This window comes from Pongo pygmaeus, chromosome 18 (genome assembly GCF_028885625.2).
Source record: "Pongo pygmaeus isolate AG05252 chromosome 18, NHGRI_mPonPyg2-v2.0_pri, whole genome shotgun sequence".
NCBI lineage: Eukaryota > Metazoa > Chordata > Mammalia > Primates > Hominidae > Pongo > Pongo pygmaeus.
The window spans coordinates 51,052,750-51,078,402 of record NC_072391.2 but is presented as its reverse complement, the minus strand read 5'-3'; the positions used below and the strand labels follow the sequence as shown (position 1 = coordinate 51,078,402).

Here is a 25,653-nt window from a genome sequence, read left to right as displayed (position 1 = left end):
ACCCATAGAATGGGGGGAAGCTGTATTGTCATTTTTCTTTTTTTTTTTTTGAGACAGAGTCTTTCTCTGTGGCACAGGCTTGAGTGCAGTGGTGCAATCTCGGTTCACTGTAACATCCACCTCCTGGGTTCAAGCAATTCTCCTGCCTCAGCCTCCTGAGTAGCTGGGATTACAAGCACACGCCACCATGCCCAGCTAATTTTTTTGTAGTTTTAGTAGAGATGGGGTTTTGCCACATTGGCTAGGCTGGTCTTGAATTTCTGACCTCAGGTGATCCACCTGTTTCTGCCTCCCAAAGTGCTGGGATTACAGGCGAGAGCCACCGCGCCTGGCTGTATTGTCATTTTAAACACCGTATCCAGATAAACTATAAGAGGGAACATGGAATAGAATGCTTGTTTTTTACTTGTTAATATATTTTTTTTAATTTTCAAAAAATAGAAGTGATGTACTCTAACCACCATATAAATAATGGCACGGTGCTCTGTATATTCTTTTTTTTTTTTTTTTTTTTTAGAGCAAGACGTATTCCAGTGACTGGTACGATTTTTTTGTTTTTGCCTTTTCTTGCCAAAAAGAAAATATGGCTTTAATAGAAGTTTACATCTGCGTGGTATTACATGCATGTAAAACAGATGTAACCTAATTACATTTTCATTTAAATTGCTAAATAGCTACTTAAGTAAAAAGCTAAAATAACATACAAACAACAGTTACTATAATAACAAGTGTACTTAGAATTAAATGAAAAGGATCAAAGCTACAGCAGACAGAATTTGAGTTGGTCTTTCAGAAAGACAGAGTGACATAACAACGTTACCTTCATTTACTCAGTAATTTAATGTCTCTACAGCTCAGCCTAAAGACACAGCTCAGCTCAGCCTAGACGCATGGAAGAAAATCCATAGAGTTTATACAAAGACTCTGGGTTTCATAAAGATTAGACACACTCTACTAGAGATTATATGGCAAAACCCTAAATTGGAAATTAGAATTCCAGGGCAATACAATCAGCTTGATTATAGTTTTAAGCAGACCTGTCTAGGCTGAAATCAGAAATCAGCTCCCAACTCTGAGATCAGAGTACCCTTTTTGTATTTTTAGCAGAAGACAACATTACATGCCAGTGATTGCATATTCATAATGCACCCCTTCCTGTGTACCACACAAATGCCCATCAGAAGGATCCAGAGTTTGGGATGATATTCAGCTTTGGTACAAAGTGGCGGGGACGCATGGTTAGTCCTCACAAAGGAGCAGAGAAACACCATGTTTCTGAGATGGTTGAACAGGAAGCTGAAATCCTAAACAGTGTGCTCTGGAAAAACTTGAACCTGTTTAACCCAGATTTGCTGGGTAACGTTCACTCTTAGGTTTTCCCTGTCTATTTCAATCATAATTTTAACCACAATGAATTTCAGGCGTTTGGTGGTCATGGTGGTTATTTTAAACAGAATGAGAAAAAGATTGAACTTATGAAGTGTTAGAGCAATGTGAACTTATTTCCAAAGTAGAATAGTCTATCACTAGAAGAAAAGGATTTAGAGCAGGAATGCATGGCGAAAATACTCCCACATCAGCGTTCTTCTCTAAACTAGACTAGCCAGTTTTTCAGAATTTTGCTCAGGAGTGTAGAAAATAAAGGACTTAAATCCAGTCAGCCGTTTTTGATCACGAACCTGAAATGTTGAAGAATGTTTCAAAACTAAAGGAAACATCTCTGCTAAAACTAGGGGTTACACTCTTTAAGCCAAGAACTTCCTTATCAAAGATATGGCAGGATTCTTTTAAAAATTAGCTCCCAGTTATAACCCCAACATATCTGACTTTAAAAATATGATTAGCTTCTAGCTTTGATTTTCATTTTATTCAGGAAATGTCCTCGCTCTAGAGGTGGGGAAGGAGAGAAAGACTAAGGGTCAGAGGTGGGGAACTGAAAGGGGATTTGAAAAACAGAAAAATCACCCGGGCCCTACATTTGGTGTCAACCTTGGCGTTCATTTTCTCGATGCCACCTCACACAGCATTTTAATAGGGTGGGAAGGAGGGGACTGCTAGTGCATGCTGCCTTTGTTTATTCTTCTTTTATTTATAAACACACAGTGCTCTAATCTCAGCAAAGACCCCAAAGGGCCCCATGCATTTAAAGATTTGTGGGCAAATTTTTTTCTTTCTCATGTCTGGTCATCCTACACCAAAACTGTGGCAATTCCCTGGCTGAGGAATCTACAAATTCCCTGCCTCTGGATCTACAGTAATAATGCGGGTATCTCAGATGAGAATGAGAAACATCCTTGGAGAATCTTCGCCACCACAGCTAGTCTCAGGTTGAATGCTTTGAATCCGTCTCTTCAGAATGGCTGTTGTTCCTCACTTTCTACAAAGGGTGTCCATTAAGTTTCATAGTGTGTTGAGAACAAGTTTGTAAAAGACAAGTGAAGGCTTGTCATGATTTTGTAACCAATTATTTCATTTGTATTTTATAAATGGGTCATAAATGTCATTGACTAATTGCCACCCTTCTCTCTCCCCAACCCCCAGCCCCCCCTACACATACTGGAACAAACAGGTAACCTTGTACCACTCTTGCTAGAGGGCAGGAATTAACGGCAAGTTTTAAACTAAACTTCACCTATTTGGAAGGACATCAATGGCAGCTGAGGACACAATGCAATTTCTCTACTTACCACCACTCCTCTCCGCCCTGAAAAACAAACACATTTCCATCATTTTACTCTGTGTCCTGAAACCTCAAAAGCCAAGAGAAAAAGTGACAGCTAAACAATCCAAAAGACACCAAAAGAATCAATATTAAAATAATTAAAATAATCATATCCCAATATCACTGACTTAGTCAAGGCCTTTTCTGGTCTATCTGATCATTATTAAACCAGTCATTACTCAGCATTTCTGTTTGACTGCAGTAGGGACACCATCTTCAGTTGACGCTTTAGGGGCTCTGGGAAAGGGAATGTGAAATATTGTCCTGCCTCGCAATGTACTTTAAAGAGTAACACATTCTGGCTGGGCACAGTAGCTCACGCCAGTAATCCCAATACTTTGGGAGGCTGGGGCAGGAGGATGGCTTGAGCCCAGGAGTTTGAGACCAGGCCAGGCAACATGGCAAGACCCTGTCTCTACAAAAAAATACAAAGTAGTCAGGTATCGTGGTGGGCGCTGTAGACCCTGCTACTCAGGAGGCTGAGGTGGGAGGATCACCTGAGCTGGGGAGGTCGAGTCTGCAGTGAGCTGTCATGGCATCATTGCACTGCATTCCAGCCTGGGTGAGAGAGTGAGTCAAAAAAAAAAAAAAAAAAGACATTCCAAGGGAGGGATAGAGGAGGGAAAGTAATTACTTTGTGATGGTTAAAAGTCAGTAAGAAAAGCAAGGTGAGGGCGGTTACGCCCTGTAAACTTTTCTGCAACTTGACTCCCTTTTAAAAGTTGGCCTTAACGAAGGATCTGTGTCACTAAAAAGAAATGATATAAATGAGACAAGCTGCCCTCAATTTCAGAGTAACTCTGTGTTCTTCACAATAGGGTTTTAAGCCACAGAAGAGTCATTGTTTAAAAGGCACCAGGCTCCAAACACCTCCCTTGGAGAATGAGAAGATATGGCCACTAAGCAGCTGGCTCTACCTTTTGCAATTTTTGAAAGCTGAAGTTACAACCTAGTGGCTTGTAGGCCAAAGCTAGCCCTCAAATACATTTTCAAGCAGTGTTTTATATTAGTTGCCAAAATTTTTATAAAAATACCTTTCATACAAACATCTGGATTTCTGGCTCCTTTTGGAAAACAAAAAACCTGAGCCGTACACAACAGTGGGCCCATATTCTCTCATGGCAGCAGCTGGCGGGGAGCAGAGTGCTGGCTGTCCTCTTAGACGGGGGGGTGTGCTTTCTAGTTCTCTTGTCCCCACAACTCCCTAATGTATTACACCAACCCTGCTTCACTTGTTGACATTACCTGCCGGCTTCTGCAGAGATCTGAGCTTACCATATCTGCACGGTGTGTGTGTGTGTGTGTGTGTGTGTGTGTGTGTGTGTGTGTGAATTCAAATTAAATGCTCAGCAAATAATTGTGTGTGTGTGTGTATGTGTGTGTGTGTGTGTGTGTGAATTCAAATTAAATGCTCAGCAAATAATTATTTTCCCTACTTGACGGCAGAGAGAAAAGGGTTTCTGAAACTCTAAGTCCTGTTTAGCAATTCCAACAGTCACCCAAATTCCACTCCACCGAGAAAGTCAGTGTTTCAGTTTCAGAACAATGTATGCCACATATCTTTATGCTTGCCTGAAGACATCCTGGGTCCCAATTCCCTCAAACTGGCTGACCACCAGGTCAGCATCTCCTCTAAAAATTATCCAGTACCCTAGGGGTCTGTTGCATGTTTTAAAGGCAAACTATAAAAATGAACTCTACTATTCTCTAAAGAATAAATACATTCTACGCTTATTTATTCCTCCAAAATTAAGTTTGTTAAAAAAGTTGAGTATCAGACATGCATTTTCAGCTTGACTCTTTTACCGTTAGGATGGAGAAAAACCATCATTCTTCATGATATATTTTTTATAATGAGGACCACAAAAAGCGCAGAGAGAAATCTCAGGATCTTTGGAAATAAAAATGAATGTACATATTTTCCACTAGCTAGCAGTAATTACTTTACCATGTGAGGCTCGGGGTAGATAGTGATGTGTAATACCTTTAAACTTGGAGCCATCCCAAAAACACAAACAGAAAAAAACCTGACCTCTGACCCTGTTTTGAAGCATCACTACCCGCTTGGGTAGTGTTTGCATGTTGAAATATTTATTTCCTTCATAAAAAAATCTATCTGAATATCCAATCTCTCAGCAGTCAAGAGTCTTATTTTCATGTTAGCAGAAGCCCTTAAGTAATTTGAGGCTATGATCTTAACACTACAAGCTTTACCCACTTAAAACTTTGCCAGCTTCGAGCTGCATACTTTTCTTACCAGCTCCTCATTTGCAAAGCGTCGTAGAGATTCAGGTGAAAGGTGATGAAGTTTCAACAGATGCAGAGCCCAGTTAGGAAACTAAGTTTCTTGGGCACAGCTTCCAAGAGGGCAATATTATTGAGCATTCTATTACTTGAAGCCATAAATTTGTACCAGTGAGTACCATGAACAAGTTCATGCAAGCAGGTATTATAATAGTAACTTCTGGATCTGGTGTGAGAATGAAACCTCTCTGAACCTAAAGTTAAGCTGTTTTACTGAAACCCCTCCGATGATAACATTAGACACATGAATATCATCAAGGTTTTCATCAGTTCATTGGTTATGTGAACACAAGGCCTAATCAAGACTACTTCATATTTAACTTACACCAGGAAAAAAGAAAATCTAAGTCTCACATAAAGTGCTCTAGGACATCATAGTCACAAACATGGGCAGACAAAAGAAAAGAGGTGTATTGGAGGTATACTATGCCCTATTGTAAGGGTACAACCCTTCACCTTCATCCTCCATAAGGTTGAGAAGAACTTAGAACACCTCCTTCTTAATGCTTTCTAATAACAGAGTGTGGTGAGGTGAGGACTGAAGTTTTCTCTAAGGCCTAGGATGGAGATATTGAAATGAAGCTCAGAATGTCTTTTTTTTTTTTTAACAGAGTCTCGCTCTGTCGCCCAGGCTGGAGTGCAGTGGCACAATCTTGGCTCACCGCAAACTTCATCTCCTGGGTTCAAATGATTCTACCGCCTCAGCCTCCTGAGTAGCTGGAATTGCAGGCATATGCCACTATGCCCAGCTAATTGTTTTTTTTTTTTTTTGAAATGGAGTTTCACTCTTGTTGCCCAGGCTAGAGTGCAGTGGTGCGATCTCGGCTCACTGCAACCTCCGCCTCCCAGGTTCAAGTGATTCTTCTGCCTCAGCCTTGTGACAGGCTGAGATTACAGGTGCCTGCCACCACGTGTGGCTAATTTTTTGTACTTTTAGTAGAGACAGGGTTTCATCATGTTGGCCAGACTGGTCTCAAACTCCTGACTTCAGGTGGTCTGTACGCCTCGGCTTCCCAAAGTACTGGGATTACAGGTGTGAGCCACCGCACCCGGCCCTAATTTTCGTATATTTAGTAGAGATGGGGTTTCACTATGTTGGCCAGGCTAGTCTCAAACTCCTGACTTCAGGTGATTCGCCCGTCTTGGCCTCCCAAAGTGTTGGGATTACAGGCGTGAGTCACCATGCCAGGCCTCAGAATGGCTCTTAAGCAGGAAGGCTTCAGGTTTTCCTTCATGTTTACTGACATTACTTAAAGGGTAAATGACTTTGCTTTTTTGTTGCAATGATTTGGGGAACACCAGGGAATATGGGCCTTTACCTTTGGATGCCATTAGAACTCTACCCCCATTTGTTTTAGAGATGGGGTCTTGCTCTGTTGCCTAGGCTGGAATGCAGTGGCACAACCATGGTTTATTGCAGCTTCATCCTCCTGGGTTCACGCGATCCTCCCGCCTCAGAATTCTGATTAGCTGGGCCTACAGGCACACACCACCATACCCAGCTAATTTTTAAATTTGTTGTATGGACAGAGCATTGCTATGCTTTTGGCCTCAAGTGATCCTCCTGCCTCAGCCTCCCAAAATGCTGGATTACAGGTATGAGCCAAGGTTCCCGGGCAAAAATTTCTCTCCAAATTTAATAATGGTTTGTTGGGTCAAAAATACTGTGGAGAACCCATGTTACCTCTTTGAGGAAAACTGGTTACACTCTGTTTATACTTGTGTATAATATGGATCTGTTGGAATTTAGAATTTTGCAATTCCAAACTGTATCAGCAAGTGGTTTTTGCATGTAATCCTGTGTCAGTTCTGGTTGCTTTGGGAAAGAGAAACAATGCTGCTATTAAAAAAATAAGCCTGTCGTATTTTGAGCTATTTAAATACGGAAGCTTCTTTACTTAGGAACTTTCTATTTGGATTTACTGATAAGAACAAGCCTAAATACTGGAGCAAAAGCCTGTCCCTAACAGATCATACTCCCAGTGGCTGCTTAATGCCACCTTGGATTTACAAACAAGAGGTTTTACATACAGCTTTTTGGATCCTAACCTGGTTGGAAGGAGAGGTGCTTCTGTAAATTGTTCAGGCAGTTGAGCAGGGCCTCAGCTGCCTTTTCAGCACCTCTGGGCAAATTAGAAAAAGGTGCCTCTGACTGGCAAATACAATCTCCCAGGATTGAAGAGGGGCATATGCATTGGATTTCAGCCCTTTTCCTTCCCGACGTGTCAGCTTCCTTAGCTTAGAGTCCACATGTAGGGTATAACCTCTTTGCCTAGCACTGAACATGAAAAATGCATAAACAGGTCTCTTTCCAGCCATTCTGGTTTCCAGGTAGCAAAAGGCTGTCAAACAATCTCATCAGCAAGCAGAGGTTAGTTACTAATTTCACAATTGTTTGGTAAAAGGAGCCCAATAGCATCAAGCTAGAAGAGTGTGGGAGAAATCCCGGGATTCTTGTCAGAAACAATTAGAAGACACAATAGAAAGGAGCAAAGTCATGTGGCTTCACTTCATGACTAACCAGTTCTTCTTGACTTAAGGGTGGGACTAGTTCTATCTTCTTCTTATTTTGATTCCCGAAGGCCACACATGAAGCTAAGCTAAGCAAGCCTGGTTCTCTTCATGGCAAGAAGAGCCATGAGTGTTTTACTGGTGAGCATCATAAACTGAGAAGCCAGGTTTTAAGATCCAGACACCAGATTGAATAAGCCAACGTGCTTTGGCTTAAGGCTTCTTGTGGAAGCAAATGAGCTTCCAGAAAGGGGGCAAAGTAACAGCCCTCTGGAAGGGTGCAAGCGTCCAAGGAGCTTCAAAAATAACCGTAAGAGTTGGCCAGGAGACTAGTACTTCTTAATCATAGACTGTAATTTAGGAAGGCAGAGTTAATGCAAGTGAAGTCATGTGAGATGTACAGAGACTTTTTGGTCTCATTTTGACCTCCAAATTGGGATTTTGCCCCCAAAATTAGGTATAATTATAAATTATGGAGTAACACTTTGATAATGAGCTCACAGGCACTGCGGCTGTTAACATTAACATGTATGCCACAAAAGGAAGGGGAACATGTAGAGGACAACAAATTCACACACACACACACACACATACACACACACACACACACAGCCATAAACATAAAAAATGCCCAATCACAATAGTGATAAAGAAGTTGTTACTTTTAGTCCATAAAATTGGAAAAGATGTTTTCAAACCGTAATATTCCATGCTGCCAAACTTGAGATAGGAGAGGCATTCTAAAAAACTCTTGATGAATCTGTAAATTGGTCCAACTTTCTAGAAACCAAATTGGCAATATTTTATTCAAACATCCATTCCAGACATATTTTTCAAGAACCTGTAATTTGTTAGGAACTTAAAATGTACACTCTCCTTTACCTAGTAATTCCATATCTAGGAATCTTTCAAGAAAGCATCAAAGATTCTTACAAAAGGATGTCTGTCATAATATTTAAAAGTGAAACCCTAAAGAGATATGATAAAAATAAATGATTGTATATAATGAAGAAAATCATTTTTCAGTGACGTATGTAATAATATTCTATGAAAAAGAGTATAACAATTTTAAAAACAAATATTTCTAATCATACACCAAATGTTAACCTTCTGGGTGGTAGGATTATGGGTACTTTTTTGGTTTTTTTTTTTTTTTGAGACAGAGTCTCACTCTACTGCCCAGGCTGGAGTGCAGCGGCATTATCTCAGCTCACTGCAACCTCTGTCTCCCGAGTTCAAGCAATTGTCATGCCTCAGCCTCCGGAGTAGCTGGGATTACAGGCACGTGCCACCATGCCCAGCTAATTTTTGTATTTTTAGTAGAGAAGGGGTTTCACCATGTTGGCCAGGCTGGTCTCAAACTCCTGGCCTCAACTGATCCACCCACCTTGGCCTCCCAAAGTGCTGGGATTACAGGTGTGAGCCACCGCACCCAGTGATTATGGGTAATTTTTATTTTCCTTTTGTGCTTTTCCACAATTTTCAAATTTTCTACAATGAGCTTTTAATAATTTTAAAAGTAAGAGAAAGTGCTTGGCCACAAAAGAGAATTAGCTAAACGGCAGATGTATTTACAATCTCAAAACCACAAATGAACGAGAAAACAACAAAATAGTAATAATAAAGTTACAAATACACAGTTTAGTCGAGATTTACGAATCCTAAAAAGATGTTTGGCCCTGAAATAATGAAGGAGCATATGTAACAGAATCAGAAAATCCATTATATTATCCATTTTAATCTCTTTATTGCATAGCTGTAAAAACTAAGATTAAATTTTGAAATAGCTTGATTCACACTGCAAATTAGAGACTGAAAGCTTAGGACTCCTGGCTTCCAAAGAATGCTGTTTCCATACTAGGGGGTGCAAATAGGTCTCATTTAAATTGCAAGTGCCAATCAATTGGTAGTAGCTATTTGATGTGCTGTGTTAAGAAGGCTATATACAAGTTTAGAAGGAAAATGTGCATCGAGATTAGTCATATTTGCCAAGGGTGACATACATGCATAAAATGAAACAATAGTGTCTTCTCTAACCTCACTGTTTCTCACTATAAAATACTAAATATCTAGCCTGGGCAATACAGTGAGACCCCTGTCTCCGCAAAAAAAATTTTAAAAAAATAGCCAGTCATGGTGGTGCATGCCTGTAGTACTTGCTACCTGGGAGACAGGTAGGAGGATCCTCTGAGCCCAGGAGTTTGAGGTTGCAGTGAGCTATGATTGCAGCACCGCACTCCAACCTGAACACCAAAGCAAGACCCTGTCTCTAAATAAATAAATAAATATCTCTTTCTAGGGGAACACTGCATATAAATCAGGACTAACTAAAACTATAGTTTTATGCATAAAGAATGATGAGCAAGAAAAGTTTATTCTTCCAAATGAAAAGGGACAATTCCAGGTTTCATAAAGATGTCAAAGAAATATTTATACTCATCATGCTTCAAAGAAATATGTATACTCTCTCCCCGTAAAGAAGATAGGAGGCAAGAGCAAAAAAGTTGAAAGAGTAAACTCATGCCTTTCCTAAGGAAAGCTATAAACAGAAATAAACTTCAAAGAGCTGAGGGAAATTGCATGCAAAAGCCTTACTGCTAAAATAATCAAAAGCTAATCAAGCTTTGGATAAGCTTCAAAACAGTAACATCACAGAAATGTTAGGAATGAATGAGTTCTACTGAGACCTGTTAACCAGGGTCAGAGAGCATCAGAAAATACTGCTATAGAAAAATATCACCTATAGAAAATTATATATAAAATATCACCAAATTAAGTTCCTGCATGTATTACATCAAGATACAGTAAGCTCTATTTCAGAAATGGAAAGATGAGTCAACAATATAAGATCCAATAATGTAATATGCCACATTTAAAGAATAAAGGAGAAAACCCATGTCATCATCTCAGTAGATACCCTCCTCCCCTCAAAACAGTATCTGATTAAATGCAACAACCATTAAAGAGAATTAAAGAGAATAAGAATTATTTTACTTAATAAAGGATATTGATCAGAAATCTCAGCAAATCTCCAGGTTAACTGCAAAACTTTTGAAATACCTAATTAACAACAGGAATAAAAATCAAAGGATGCCTATTATCCCTATTACTAGTTAACATTATTCAAAAAAATATCAGCCAAGACAGGAAAAAAAGACCAACAAAAGTATATTGGAAAGAAAAAGGCAACATCATTTTATTTTAGATTATTTAATTCCTTACTTAGAAATTCCAGAAGAATCAAATGAAAAACTACCAGAACTAATAAAATTTAGTAAGGTAACTATATGAATGTAAAAACTCAACAGCTACTAGACATATCTGTAATTCCATTACAACAGCAACACAAATATCTAGAAATAAAGGAGAATGTGAAGAAAATTTTAAAACTCACTTAAGAACACAAAATATGACATAAATAAATGAGGAAATAAAACATGTTAATAGATGAGGAGACATTTAAAAAATTCTCCAACATATATATCTATAAATTCAATGCATTTATATTAAAATGCCAACAGGATTTAAAATTTTTTATGGAATCCAACTATCGGAATCTAAGATTCATCTGACAAAAAGGGCATGAAAACAGTTAACGAAATTTTCTAAAAAGAAAAAGGGAGGGGGACAGGCCCTATAATATCTAAAAACACACAAAGTTTTGGTAATTAGGCAAAAAAAAAAAACCGGACACATAAATTTCTGCAAATTTAGTATATGATAAAAGTGTCTTTTCAAATCAGTGGGGGCAAGAATGGTTTATTCCATAAAAGGTGTTGTGCCAATTGCCCGTCTATTTGAAAAACCTAATAATAAAGTTAATCCCTACTCAACAACCAGTCACAAAAGTAAAGTTCAGGTGGATTAAATAGGTAAACACTGAAAACAAAACTATGAAAGCATCAGAATACCATTAAAGTGAATTTCTTTAAAAACATAGTTTTTAAAGAAAGTTGATCTTAAGAAAGATATAATGCACAAAAACTATAAAGGAAAAGAATAATATATTTGATTAGAATAGCTGAAAGGAATACTACATTAAGACATGTTAAGATGAAAGACATCATCAAATTTTTGCAGTGAAAAGCACTACACTGGGGTGGGAGAGCCAGGGAACTTTGCTTTTCTGGAGAGGTAGCACAGAGTCCTGATGATGAGCAAAAACTCTGGTGGCAGGCTGCCTGGTTCTGATACTTACTTAATCAATCTGTGCCTCAAAGTTTTCATCTGTAGGTTAGGGGAAATAATAGTAACTACTCATAGGGTTGCTATAATCAGTACATGAATTCATATACATCCAGCACATGTTTGGCATGTAGTAAATACAATATAAACCTTCATTGTTTGGGTGAGCCATATAAAATTGCTCATATGTGACTATTTGGATCTACAAAAATAGTAATTTTATATGGTCCAATCTAATATTATTTATATTGTTTTGATTTTTAAAATATAAATTACATGTCTTTTTTTTTGAGGACTGTAGAATGAGGGGATGAGGGTAAGATTAGTAGAGTACAGAGAGGCTGAAGGGAGCCACTCTGTATATGCTAATTGAGTATTTTCAATATCTGTATCTAGAAAGATCTTATCTTTAGGGAAGAAAGCCAATATTTAGAATAACTTTGCCAAGTAAAATGTGAGATATGCTTTCAAAATCTACTTTGTGCTTCTTTCCACACAAATCCACCGGACCAAATCTTTATACAAATGACTAAATTCTGTGTAATAGCAATAATTGTATTAAATTTGGAAAGTCAAAAAATATTAAAGATAAAATAATGCAGAAATTAACATAAAATAAATACGAAAACTTCTTTGGGCAAAGTATTCCATACTACTTTAGACTAAATAAATAGGTTTAAATTTGTTATGAATATAACAACCTTACAACCTTTAGGACACAGCTGCAACTGCAACACCAAAAAAAAAAAAACAAAAAAAAAACTTACAATATTTAAAACCAAAATACGTGACTCTTTCTATTTACAGAATGTTAACGTGGCTTTAGTTTTAGTTGTTGAATGCTAATATTATCAAGTTTTCAACATGCTCTATATAAAAACTAAAGTACAACATCCTCAGCTGAAGTCAATTTAGAAATAGAAATATATATATACATATAAAAACAAATCTCTAGTATTAAATACACAAACAACTCAAGGAGAGTAGAGATTCCTAGGAAATGTTTCTATAAATAGTTTGACATTATTACACAATCTTCTCTGCATATGTTGTAATGGAAACATTGCTACGGGTGATTGAAGAAATAAGCAACTTTGACATTTCTGGATGTAACTTGAGGAGATTATTTCATCATAAAGGATTGATATAGAATATACTAACCAACAACTCAATATCAAAACTCTCTTTGCAACTCTAAAACAGTGCAGAATGACATTTAAGATAATCCATTTATCACCATCCAATACAGGCTGCTTGTTCACAAAATGTCAGTGACAAGGCTGGAGCATTCCGATTCCTAGGCAGTGAGTGTGTGTGACAAAGAATCTTTAATATAGCATCAAGTTCATTTCGTTATATGCTATTGCTGTACCTTGGACTTCAGCTCCCATGGTTTTTGCAATTTATATGAGTAGCTGTACAAATGAAATGCCTTTTCTTTTTGTCACACACAACAGAAACATTCCCCTCTAAGGATAATGAAAGGTTTGCATGATCATTTGCAGGCAAGTCATTTACTCATGGTGAATCTTGATGTTTTTATTAGCCATCTTTCCTAAGTTTAGTGCTTCAATTCTGAACAATAACAATTCTAAAAACAGAAATAATTCTTTATAATAATAAAAAAGGTAATAGTGACTTGCATTTTTATGTTATTTATTCATGTTTCAAAGTGGCTTTGTACAAGGTACTTCATATGCTCTTCATCAGACCTCTGTCATGGAGTATCAATATCTTACAGGTGAAAAAAACTGAGGTGTAGGCAAGTTTAATCTTTTTGTCTGAGGTCTCACCGAAAGTCGGCATCATTCAATGTTGAAGCTAAAATGATCCTCAGAGTAAAATTAAGAAGCCCAAAGTTCAGAGATCAAAAAACTTGCATTTTGTTTGACCAAGCAGGGCCCATAAATCTACATATCCTGAGATTTTATATAAATATGTGAATTTCTGGCTTTACTTGAAAATGTAGCAACACTGGGCCTCTATTCTGAAGAAAAGCCATTGGCTAGAGCTCATCATCGCCCCCTTTAAATGAGGTATATGCTCTGCAGTTTACTACCTAGTCCATTTCATTCATTTTACACTTATTTTACATATGGTAAAGTGGATAGATCTTTAGTATAAGTTCTACAAGTTTTGAAAAATGTATATGCCCATATAACCATCAACGAATCATGACATGCATTTTCACACTCGTCCCAAAGTTCCCTCATGCCCCTTTCCATTGGGTCTCCCTCTTCCTTTCTTTTCCCTTCTCATTCATTTTTACACTTCCCTGTTGGCATCTGAATTTGAAACCTCAGACACGGTCCAAATCTCTTCATATTACACACAGTGAGACTAAGCTCTAGGGAGAGGCAGAACCAGAGGCAGAATCCAGGTTTCCACATCTCTGGTCTCTAACACTATCCTCAAAACTAGCCCTTTCCAACCTGTTGCACTAGGGTTCACCTAAAAGAAAATGCCAAGATATCATTATCACAGGCTTTCAAGAGCCACCCAGGATGGGTGAACAATTAAGTCTGTGACTTCACCCCAAATGAATCAGATTTGGAAGTGGTATTTAAGTAGCAAATGGGAATAAGCTTAAACAGAGACTTATCTGGGAGTCTAACTGTGGCCTAGATTTGATCAGGTTTACTCCCAGCAGTGGAGGTGGGACATGGGATGGCTCCATGTCCGACAAGGGGAGAGCATCTGGGGTCAGCCTCCTGCTGAGTAGACTTGCCACTGTTAAACTCTGATATGGCGGGAGCCCAGCAGCAAAAATAACCTCTGCTGTTGGTGCCAGGCCACCTGCTTCTTGTCTATGGCTGATGATCTTTGCTTAGGAGGCTAAGTGCCATATGGGATCCTGAACCCCTATTTTTTTGTGATATTTATGCAAACAAACCAGAATGCATTTTTGTGTGGAGCTGAGTCAATGCCTTACTTTCTCCGTTAACCACCTTGGTTAAATTCCTACCTGGGGATGAAGTATAAAGAAAAACAGAAATAAGGCATGTTCCTTTTTTAGATAAATATATTTTAAGAGGTCACAATATCTCCAGAGCCAAAAGCAAGCAGCTCCATATGGCTTTACAGTGGCTGTCAGACAATGGTTATCTCTACTATTCCATTAAGAGAATTTCCCTGCACTCTCCACAAACACTGAAGAGTGACATTTTTCCTTCCCAAAAGTTTGTACTTTCTTCCTAAGAACACTGGCTGAGAGGGATGGATGTACCTAAACTGTAGAGCTGATTGAAATGCAGGCAGTATGCACAGCGTCTGGGAACCACGCAGGCTTTATCCACCAACATTTGAGTCTGTGGCTGATGGGAAAATGTGATAGCTGAAAGTAACCAATGAAATGAATCTGGTTCAGTCGCTACATTTAATTAATGAAGAAGCTGAGAGCCACAGAGGTGAACTAGTTAATAACTACATTTTATTACCAATTTATTGTCTTGGATTTCAATACTAAGGCAACTTAATATCTACATGGCATCATTTTAGTTCCATGCCACCATTCTGAGTTGAAGAGAAGCAACTCCATTTTGCAGATGGGGAGACAGATTTCTAGAAATAAAAAACTCATTTTTAGTTCAGAGAGATGAAGGATGATATTGGACAAGTATTTCCAATATCTTCAACACAAGTATTGAAAATACCTGTCCAATATCATACTTTCCAATACAAGTACTGGAAATTTCCAATACTCCGAGCCTTAGTTTCCTCACCTAAACGAGGATAATGATATTGTCTAACAGGACTGTTAGGAAGATTCAAGAATACATGAAGAATGCTGAAAGAGCATTTCAGCACAGGATAAATATTTGTTGTGGTTGTTAAGCTATTATTAAACAAAGGGCAGTGCTAATAATAAGACCCCTGTCTCCATATGACTGGCTCAGTGCCTTTCCATTAGACCATGCTACATGAAACTCAGATTATACATCATTTGTAGTTAAAACATGCACCAAGCAGAGTGGTGAAGGAGGGAAGAGGGGAGGCAATGAACAAAAACCATCTAAGACATGGTGATTAGCTGTTACCAAAATATGGCATCAGGTAATCATCATCCAAATTTGTGACTGTATTTCATAGAACAGCGCGGATGGGATTTTATTAGATGGCTTCTGCCAAAAACATATTGGCAGATACGCCCTGAGCTTGTGGTTCACCAGACACAAAAGAGCCCCTCTTCAGGAAGGGGATCCTGCTTAGGCCCTGGCCCAACTCCAAGTTAACACACAGTTAAAAGTAGCAGCTGCAGCACTGCTGAGAAAGGGGGTCCCCTAGAGGAAGGCCTTGCCAAGGGGGCTGTTTCCAAATTATTTATCAATTGTTATAAAGAGAACTTTAAAAATACACACATATACACAAAGCAAACAAAACCTCCACAAAATTTAACCTAGAAAATACAGATGTTATAAGAACAAATACAATTAGTCGACAGATTAACGGGAAAACCTCAAGAAATGCAAACTCAAACATCAATGAAGTCCAATTTTCACCTACCAATTTAGAAGGAAAAACCTCTAAAATATAATAATGCTTCAAGGATAAATGTATACTTTGCTGATTGCAGTGTAAATTGGTGCAACGCTTTTGGAAAGCAATCTGGTAATATGTACCGAAAGCCATAAAAACGTTCATATCTTTTGACTTAGTAATCTTCTTTTTAGATTCTAAGGATCTAATCCAAAAAAGGAGAAAGCAGTATAAGCAAATATGTAATTGCAGCATTACTTATAACTATGTTAAATCAAAAGCAACTTAAATGTCCAACAATAAGGAAATGATTTTGCATATTGTAATACATCCTCTAGATGGAATATCCAATAGCCATTATAAATTATATAAAGAAACTGCATCTAATGGTAAGTGAAAAATCACAGGCTCCTATGATTACAACTATTTTAAAACATGTATATAAAATGTATATGCAGTAAATAAAGACCCAAAGGGAAATATCTAAACATATTAATAGTTGTTTGGGGCTCAGTTTCTTACTATTATTAAGAAAAGTTTCCACACTGTCTATTATTTAGAATATTCCCACTTATGTTCTGCATTATGTATATAAGTGTGTGCAAATTAGCAACCCATAAAGTACATCCAACTACAGTTGAGTTTTATCTGCCTGTTTCAAAACAGTGAATTATCTGCCAACACTGAAAACTCAAAGTGTCACATTTGCGGCTTTCACCAAAAAATCTAGTCTTGCAATCCTGGGCCCACACCTCTGTAAGGTAATAACTGTTTGGAGTTGGAAGCAACTGTCCCTTGTAGACAGCATAAGTGCCCACCTGTTTGCCACACCCACCACCATCCCTGTTGTCTTTTTCTTTTTTCTTTTCTTTTTTTTTTGAGATGGAGTCTCGCCCTGTTGCCCAGGCTGGAGTACAATGGTGCAATCTCGGCTCACTACAACCTCTGCCTCACAGGTTCAAGCAATTCTCCCTGCCTCAGCCTCCCGAGTAGTTTGGATTACAGGTGCCCGCCACCACGACCGACTAACTTTTGTATTTTTAGTAGAGATGGGGATTCTCCATGTCGGCCAAGCTGGTCTCGAACTCCTGACCTCAGGGGATCCACCCACCTCGGCCTCCCAAAGTGCTGGGATTACAGGCTTCAGCTACCGCGCCCAGCCCCTGTTGTTTTTCACCCACGTCGGCTTCCCTCTTGTATGTCACCTGCCCAATTCCTAGTCCATATGATTAAGGGGGGCAAATGATGATAGAGAACTGTAAATAATTTGAATTCCCTTTTAAATGGGAATCATTGCCTATTAAACTTGCGCTTTAGTTTGGTTTGTTAGGTCACCAGAAAATTACGGTCCAATCTACTACTCTCCTCACCATGCAACAGGCAATTTCAGGGTCTTTCTTATCAACAAAAGAACCATTGGCCACACCTCGCCTGCTCCGCTGGACGTGTTCCTCAGTCCAGAGTCTGCTGGTGCACTCTTTTCCTCTTTTCTTGAAGTTAGTCTGTGGCAAGGCCCCGGCTAGCCTCCTCCTCCGTGCTTAGCAACTACAGAGGTGATCACACTTTTAGACAGCAGTTCACAGCCACGTTACCCTAACTGCTTTTTGATATTACAGAGACAAATTATTTTCTGCGTTTCCTGAGACAGAGATGGAGCAGGTTACGGGCGAGGCTTTCTTTCTCCCTATACATATTCTAGCTATCATCTGGCAGAACTCTGGCTCTGTTTGCTGTGGGCGGATGTTTGCATTTTTCTTTTCCCAGGGGCAGAAGGTATAGAAACAGAGAGTGTGCAGTGGTAGAGAGGTGACACTGGAGGATATAGGTCCTGTCACATCTATTGCATAAAGATGCAGTGTGGTGAGAACGTCTGGGAACTCGCTGTTTGTGAATCGCCACAAAAAAAGCACAAACTACCAATGACAGTATATATTATGTTCATTTACTTACACCCATGCAAAAGGCCATAATGTTGGTAGATGAATTAATAGAAAACAAGCCCCCCCAAAAAAATAAGCAAGTAATTTTCTAGTCTACATGTCTGATCTAGTGAAGGCTGAGGGACAGCTACTGGACCAAGGACCTTTAGTAAACATCAGGGCTCTGGGCCGAATGTCCTTACCTGTTTCCTAAGGCTTGGGAAACTGTTATTCAGGCAAGAGATTAATTTCAGATAAAGGACAAATGCTGTCCTTTAATTAACAACATCTATCTCTGGGACAAGCACATCAGGTATACAATACAGAAGATTCTTTTAATATAAAGGACAGATGGCAACTTCACTCCTGGGACTTTCAAGGCTGCCCCAGAAAAACACACAATTTTAAAAGGCTTTGAGAATTCTCTAAGGAGAACCAGTCAGGAGATAAGAATGCTTCATTGCCCCATTTACAAAATAAACCAGAAAGTGTCTCAGAATCATTCAGAAACACTTGAAGAAGGGTCGGGTAAATCTGAGGGAGGAAAATAATAACTTTTGCCCCACAGTGTAGTTCTGAATATCGTGAAAGTTTCCTTTCCTCTGAGCCAAACAGTACTAGATGAAAAGGAGTTTGAATGTGCTGTACTGACTAACAGTTTGGGCTTCATGATCACATAACAAAGCAAAACAAAACTTTCAAATATCCTCCTTATGCTAATATTGAAAACATCCCACCAGGACACTGCCACCCAGCTGAGCACTGGTTTACTTGGTAAAAGTATAGGATGAGGTCCCCAGCTCGAGTGAAATCTCTCTCCTTTTATGGTTCTCATTAATCTGACTCAACACACACATGTGTTGGTACAAGATTCCTACAGCATGTGTTATACCTGCCTAACTGGGTGCTAACATTATAAACCACACATCAACACTTCTTGTCCGAGTGTTAATGTCTATTAATGTCCTGCTGGGGAAAAGGCTCTTAGAGCCAGCCCACAGCCACAATTCAAGACTGCCTGCCACGAGTCCTAGACTTGGCCTGCTGCTTTTAGATGGTGTATTTCATCACCAGAATTTCTGGAGGAGGGTGGCAATGATGGTGCTGTATTGGTTTTACGTTGCCAAGATTATCTTCATATATGAAACTTAAAAAGCCATATGAATCTGAAGGAACTTAGGACTGAGGAATCAACCATGTAGAATTTGGCTACTGATACCCCAGATACCAAATTAGGCTTTTCTGCTTCTGCACTGTGATGTTTTACAACACATTGATATGGGGAGGAAAGGGGCTTGCCAATGTCACAGTGAGCTTCCTTGTCTGCACATTTTCTATACATCCTATGAAGTCATGCACATTATCTCAAGCTGGATTTACTAAGTTCCTAAGTGCACATACAATGTGCTTGTATGTGCAATGTGTATATATGTATATCACTGATAGAGCCGAATCAAGTATACATGGTGAATTTCTTTTATATACATATGAAGGCTGCATAATATGTGAACACACACATATACATACATATAAATTAAAACAAATTAATTAAATGATAATTACATAAATTTTGTGATGTTTTCTCAAGATTTGCTTGGCAGCACAAAAAGTGCATATTTAAACCACACAACTCCATTCCTGCAAATAATAATAAAAAAAGACGTACACACAAGCACAACCGTCAAAACCGGATTTGCCCTTCTCTAAATTAATCCAATTATTCAAATGTCAGTTATATCTGTCACAGCCTGGCTCCTTGGGCCGAACCAAACTGTTAAAAATTAAAACTGTTTTACTTCGTTTAGTCTTTCTGCCTTTTTAGTGTAAAACCCACAGTCTCGACAAAAAGTTGTGGGATTTGACACCCAGTGCAACACAACCCTATTGCTGTCATCCATGCATAATTCACTTTGGAAATATACACTTGCTTTAAAATATTACTAAAAAATACATGTAACATATGCTAATTTCACTGCGTTGGCTTGTAAGCTCTAGCCACTAGGTTATATGTAAACTTTGCCAAGTGCACACACTGTACATAAAGGGATTATAAATGAAAGGAAATATCTCTGTCCCTAGCTCTCTGTCTCCAGCCTTGGCCAAACTGACAGCCCCAAATCCCAGCACCATCTAACATGCCCTTCCCGTGGAGAAGACAGCCTGTTCTCAGAGTCTTAATTACATCCCAGCTGACTGCCCAGCGTTGCCAAAATCAGGCAACAAACGCTGGCCCTTCACTCACAATATGGTCTGCTAAACAGACTCCTGGTCACACAGAAAGAAACTTTCACAACGTGGAGAAATAAAGGGACAAGCAGGAGATCAAGGGAGAGCACAAACAGTAACCTAGGGGATGGAAGAGAGAGAAACAATTCATCCCCACCGTGCAAAAAAAGAGGAAAAGAAAAAAGAAAAACCTTCTTTTCCCAGAATCCTTAGGCACCACTGCGCAGCGGAATTTTAACAAAGCTATCCTTATTATAATGAAATCAAAGACCGACTCATCCAGCCAAGAACTGCTGCTCCTCAAGATGGGAGGCTGATACTAAGACTCAGTAGATTAACGATTGTTAAGCAGGACTCACCCACTCCACACGGATCAGGCCATTATAATTACAGAAGAACAGCATGCAACATTCTACCACTGCAAATGGTATCATATGTTTTCCTGGCTGGCTTTTGGGGAAGGGTTTAGCTCATTTGACATGGCAGAAGGTCCTGGAGCCATGCATTCATAGCTACCTGTCTCTTATATCTAGTGGCATAAAATTAAGTTTCTTTCTTTTTGTGATTGCATCACTTGTATATGACTGCAAAGATGGTCACTGAACTTGGAGGCTATTCCTGGCTTCGTCCACCTCTAAATAGAATTAGCTATTAAAAAGAAAATTTACTTTAAAAGGGAGCTTTGGAAGGCAGTTGTTCTCCAGAGCAACTGAAACCAAGATCAACAAAAGATCTCGAGAATGTGCTAATAGAGAAAGACCTGCTCTATGAATTAAAATGTTGTAGACTGAGAAATCAAACTGTGGTTTCAAATGTGGCCTACAAATCAGAAGTTATAAAGGCAGCTGCTTGGAATTTTCCTTGTTGATTTTGGTATTTGAGATTGTGATTGTGGGGATGCCATTTATTCACCACAATGGGAACACTGCTGCCTGGCATTCTGTCATAATTAAACTGCTTTTCATATGGGCAACTCCACATAGAATGTTCCAAGATTAATAGCACTATGGATTTACTTATTTTAATGATGATACAAGATTCTCCAGAACAGGGTAGGGGCAGACAATTAAACAGTAAAAATAACAAATACATTATAAACACAATTTGTGAAGCACTTAAATATACATCCTCATTAAGTTTCAAAATTACAGCTGCCATGGTGGCTCACGCCTGTAATCCCAGCACTTTGGGAGGCCAAGGTGGGCAGATCACTTGAGGCCAGGAGTTCGAGATCAGCCTGGCCAACATGGTGAAACCCCATCTCTACTAAAAACACAAAAATTAGCTAGGCGTGGTGGTGTATGCCTGTAATCCCAGCTACTTGGGAGGCTGAGGCAGGACAATCTCTTGAATCCGGGAGGCAGAGGTTGCAGTGGGCCGAGATGGTGCCACTGCACTCCAGCCTGGGTGACAGAGGAAGACTCTATCTCAAAAAAAAAAAAAAAAAGTTTCAAAATTACTCTATAAGGCTGGCATTATTATTCTGATTTTACACAAGATGAAACTGAAGATCAAGGAAGTTAAATGGCTTTTCCAAGATAACAGGGGTTTTACTCCAAAACTCATTCTTTTTCCACTGCCCTATGTCGTTGCTCTAGAAAACAGAGAGAAAAGAGAGAATGAGGGTAACTAAATATTTCACAGGTACAGCGTGAGATAAATCAAGAGAACACAAGAACTTTTAGTTATAGTAAGCCGATGGTTCAGGAGGCACTTAGGCAGGGAGCAAGGAAGTCGAGATGTTGAGAATGCAATTTCTGCTGACACCTCTCCTCCATCCCCGGTACAGTTGCCCTTGGGTGGGGAAGGGTGATGACTTTTAAACAGAAAAGCTACCTACCCAAACATGCCACACAGTTAAATGATACTGCTACCCCTAGTGCCACTATTAATTCCCAAAAAGAATTTGACGTCACTAATCCCTACTATATGGAGCTAACATGATGGGACGTTTTATAAAAAGAGGGTCATCCTAGCACTTTGGGAGGCCAAGGTGGGCGGATCACAAGGTCAGGAGTTCAAGACCAACCTGGCCAATATGGTGAAACCCCATCTCTACTAAAAACACAAAAAAACAAGCCAGGCGTGGTGGCGCATGCCTGTAGTCCCAGCTATTTGGGAGGCTGAGGCAGGAGAATCGCTTGAACCCAGGAGGCGGAGGTTGCAGTGAGCCGAGATCACGCCACTGCACTCCAGCCTGGGCAACAGAGGGAGACTCCATCTCAAAAAAAAAGGAGGGGGTGGTCATCACTACAGGAATGGAGTAACAAGGAAACTATTACAATTGTTAGGGTAAATGACTCAAACTGTTTTTGCTGATTGTTGTTTGTTTTCAGGTTTTCCTCTTATAAAGTGCTTATTGGGAACAAAGCTTCATTATAATATAATTTGTGTTTACCACAATTTAGCTAGAAAATAACAATCTAATGTCTCATATGTATCCATAAAATGAAATCTTCATACTATTTTATCCTTTGAGCTGATATAAGGCTGTAAGACAAGAAAACAAAGAATTCAATATATGCCGTAACAGTGTTGAGTAATAACCAATTCAATGATTCATTATTTTCTATGAAACTTAAATAATGAAGATTTGGAATACTGTTTCCATTATAGAAGCAGACTACATTCAAATTGCATCTTGAGAATTGATACCAAACATCCTTTGGGGATAAATTCACTGCAATTTGAAGTCTGGGAAGGCAACCAACATATTTAATGGAAAGAACATGGACATGTTTAATATGTGCTTAAACAAGAGATTAAAAAAAAAATTAAACCCCACCCAGTGAAAATGGTTTCAAGTTCTGCTGAGAGAACATCTCTCTCACCAGCAATTTACATGAACAACAAATGAAAAAAGAATACAACATATTGGTTGTGTTCTGGTTCCCTTAAACGTAACCCTTCCTCCTGGCCTCAGCTAGGGGTTGGTAAACTATGGCCTGACGGCCAAATCCTGCCACCTCTTTTAGTAAATAAAGTTTTACTGGAATACAGCCACACTTACTCATTTACATATTTTCCAGGGCTGTTTTTGAACCACAACAACAGAGGAGAACAGTTGTGACAGAAACTGTATGGCTCACAAAATCTGAGATATTTACTATCTGGCCTTTTAAAGAAAAAGTTTGCTGATCCCTGACCTGAACAAAGGCCTATAATTCACACGGGAAGGACCATGTCAGCTCAACCCATTCTAAATTATCCACACTTAGGAAAACAGTTTTAAAGTTTAAATTTTAAGAAATACATTGGTAGGCCGGGCGCAGTGGCTCACACCTGTAATCCCAGCACTTTGGGAGGCCAAGGCAGGAGGATGACCTGAGGTCAGGAGTTTGAGACCAGCCTGGTCAACATGGTGAAACCCTGTCTCTACTAAAAATATAAAAATTAGCCAGGCGTTGTGGCAGGCGCCTGTAATCCCAGCTACTCGGGAGACTGGGCAGGAGAATCACTTGAACCTGGGAGGCGGAGGTTGCCATGAGCTAAGATCGTGCTACTGCACTCCAGCCTGGGAGACAGAGTGAGACTCCGTCGCAATAAAAAAATAAAAATAAATAAAATACATTGGTTTATATCCTGGCTGGGTTTAGTTTTGGCTTTAGTGACCAAAAGCCCAGCACCGGGTCGGCACCATTACCAGGAACAACTACCAGGATTTTAAGCAGTCTGCATATTTCCTGCTGGAAGTTCTTCTACTTTCTAAGATAAGTGCAATTAATTTCAGAAACACAAAGTTCTGGCCGCTCAAAACTGGTGAAGGGGCTTTAGAAGCAACAGACCCCAGGTTCAACACCCACCTTCCAGAATTTCTTAACAAATGCTAAGTGGGAATCATTACTTAAGCTTTCAGAGGCCCAGTTTCTTCACAGGTAAAGTGAGGGTATTCTAGCTCAATGAACGAGTGAAACGTTGCAATGAATGCAAGGTGCTTAAGGCGAAGGTCTGATGCGCTCTAAATGTAAGCATATGAAAGAGGAAAGGAATTACTGTATTTCAAGATTTCCAGAAGAAACTTTCAGGAGCAGGAGCCCTTCTTTATGCACCACTCTCACCTCATCCAAATATTTGCCATCTTTTTTTTTTTTTTTTTTTGAGGCGTAGTCTCGCTCTGTCGCCCAGGCTGGAGTGCAGTGGCGCGATCTCGGCTCACTGCAAGCTCCGCCTCCCGGGTTCACGTCATTCTCCTGCCTTAGCCTCCCAAGTAGCTGGGACTACAGGCACCCGCCACCACGCCCGGCTAATTTTTTGTATTTTTAGTAGAGACGAGGTTTCAACATGTTAGCCAGGATGGTCTTGATCTCCTGACCTTGTGATCCGCCTGCCTCAGCCTCCCAAAGTGCTGGGATTACAGGTGTGAGCCACTGCGCCCAGCCCTAATATTTGCCATCTTAAGACTCTTTTTACTTTAGTGAACTGTCTATATACATATAGATGTTTCCATTCTTAGTACCACGGAGAAGGGTCTTTATTTTCCTTTAACTTGGCCTCGTGACAGCCCCAAACTCAGTCATCCTCTCTACTATGCTCACATTTCAAGAATCTTCCAAATTCTGACCTTTATTTTATTTTATTTATTCATTTTTTGAGACGGAGTTTCACTTTTATTGCCCAGGCTGGAGTGCAATGGCGCAATCTCGGCTCACTGCAACCACTGCCTCCCAGATTCAAGTGATTCTCCTGCCTCAGTCTCCCGAGTAGCTGGGATTACAGGTGCCTGCCACCATGCCCAGCTATTTTTTTGTATTTTAATACAGATGGGGTTTCACCATGTTGGCCAGGCTGGTCTTGAACTCCTGACTTCAGGTGATCCACCCACCTCGGCCTCCCAAAATGCTGGGATTACAGGCGTGAGCCACCGTGCCTGGCCCTGGCCATTATTTTAAATCAGTTATCCTTTTGTATCTGTGGGAGATTCCTTCCAGAACCCTCCTCAGACACCAAAATCCATAGATGCTCAAGTTCCTTCCATAAAATGGCATAATATTTGCTTATAACCTACACACATCCTCCTGTGTACTTTAAACCATCTTTAGATTACTCATAATTTGTAATGCAAAGTAAATGCTATGTTAATAGTTGTTATACCGTGTTGTTTAGGAAATAATGACAAGAAAAAATGTCTGTACATGTTCAGTACAGACACAACCATCCATTTTTTTTCCTGAATATTTTTGAATCCCAGTTAGTTGAATCCACAGATGTGAAAACCCAGAGATATGGAGAGCCAACTCTATACTGTTAAAATCACCAGCTTCCAAAGAAGCTCTTGTAGTATTAGTTCATTCTTGCACTGCTACAAAGAAA

The 25,653-nt window shown here is 39.4% G+C and overlaps 1 protein-coding gene across 4 annotated transcripts in view; it reads right to left on the bottom strand.

Moving 5' to 3' along the window:
• The window catches only part of FTO (FTO alpha-ketoglutarate dependent dioxygenase), a 408,367-nt gene that overhangs the window by 120,535 nt on the left and 262,179 nt on the right, over positions 1 to 25,653 (bottom strand). The window lies entirely within an intron of this gene.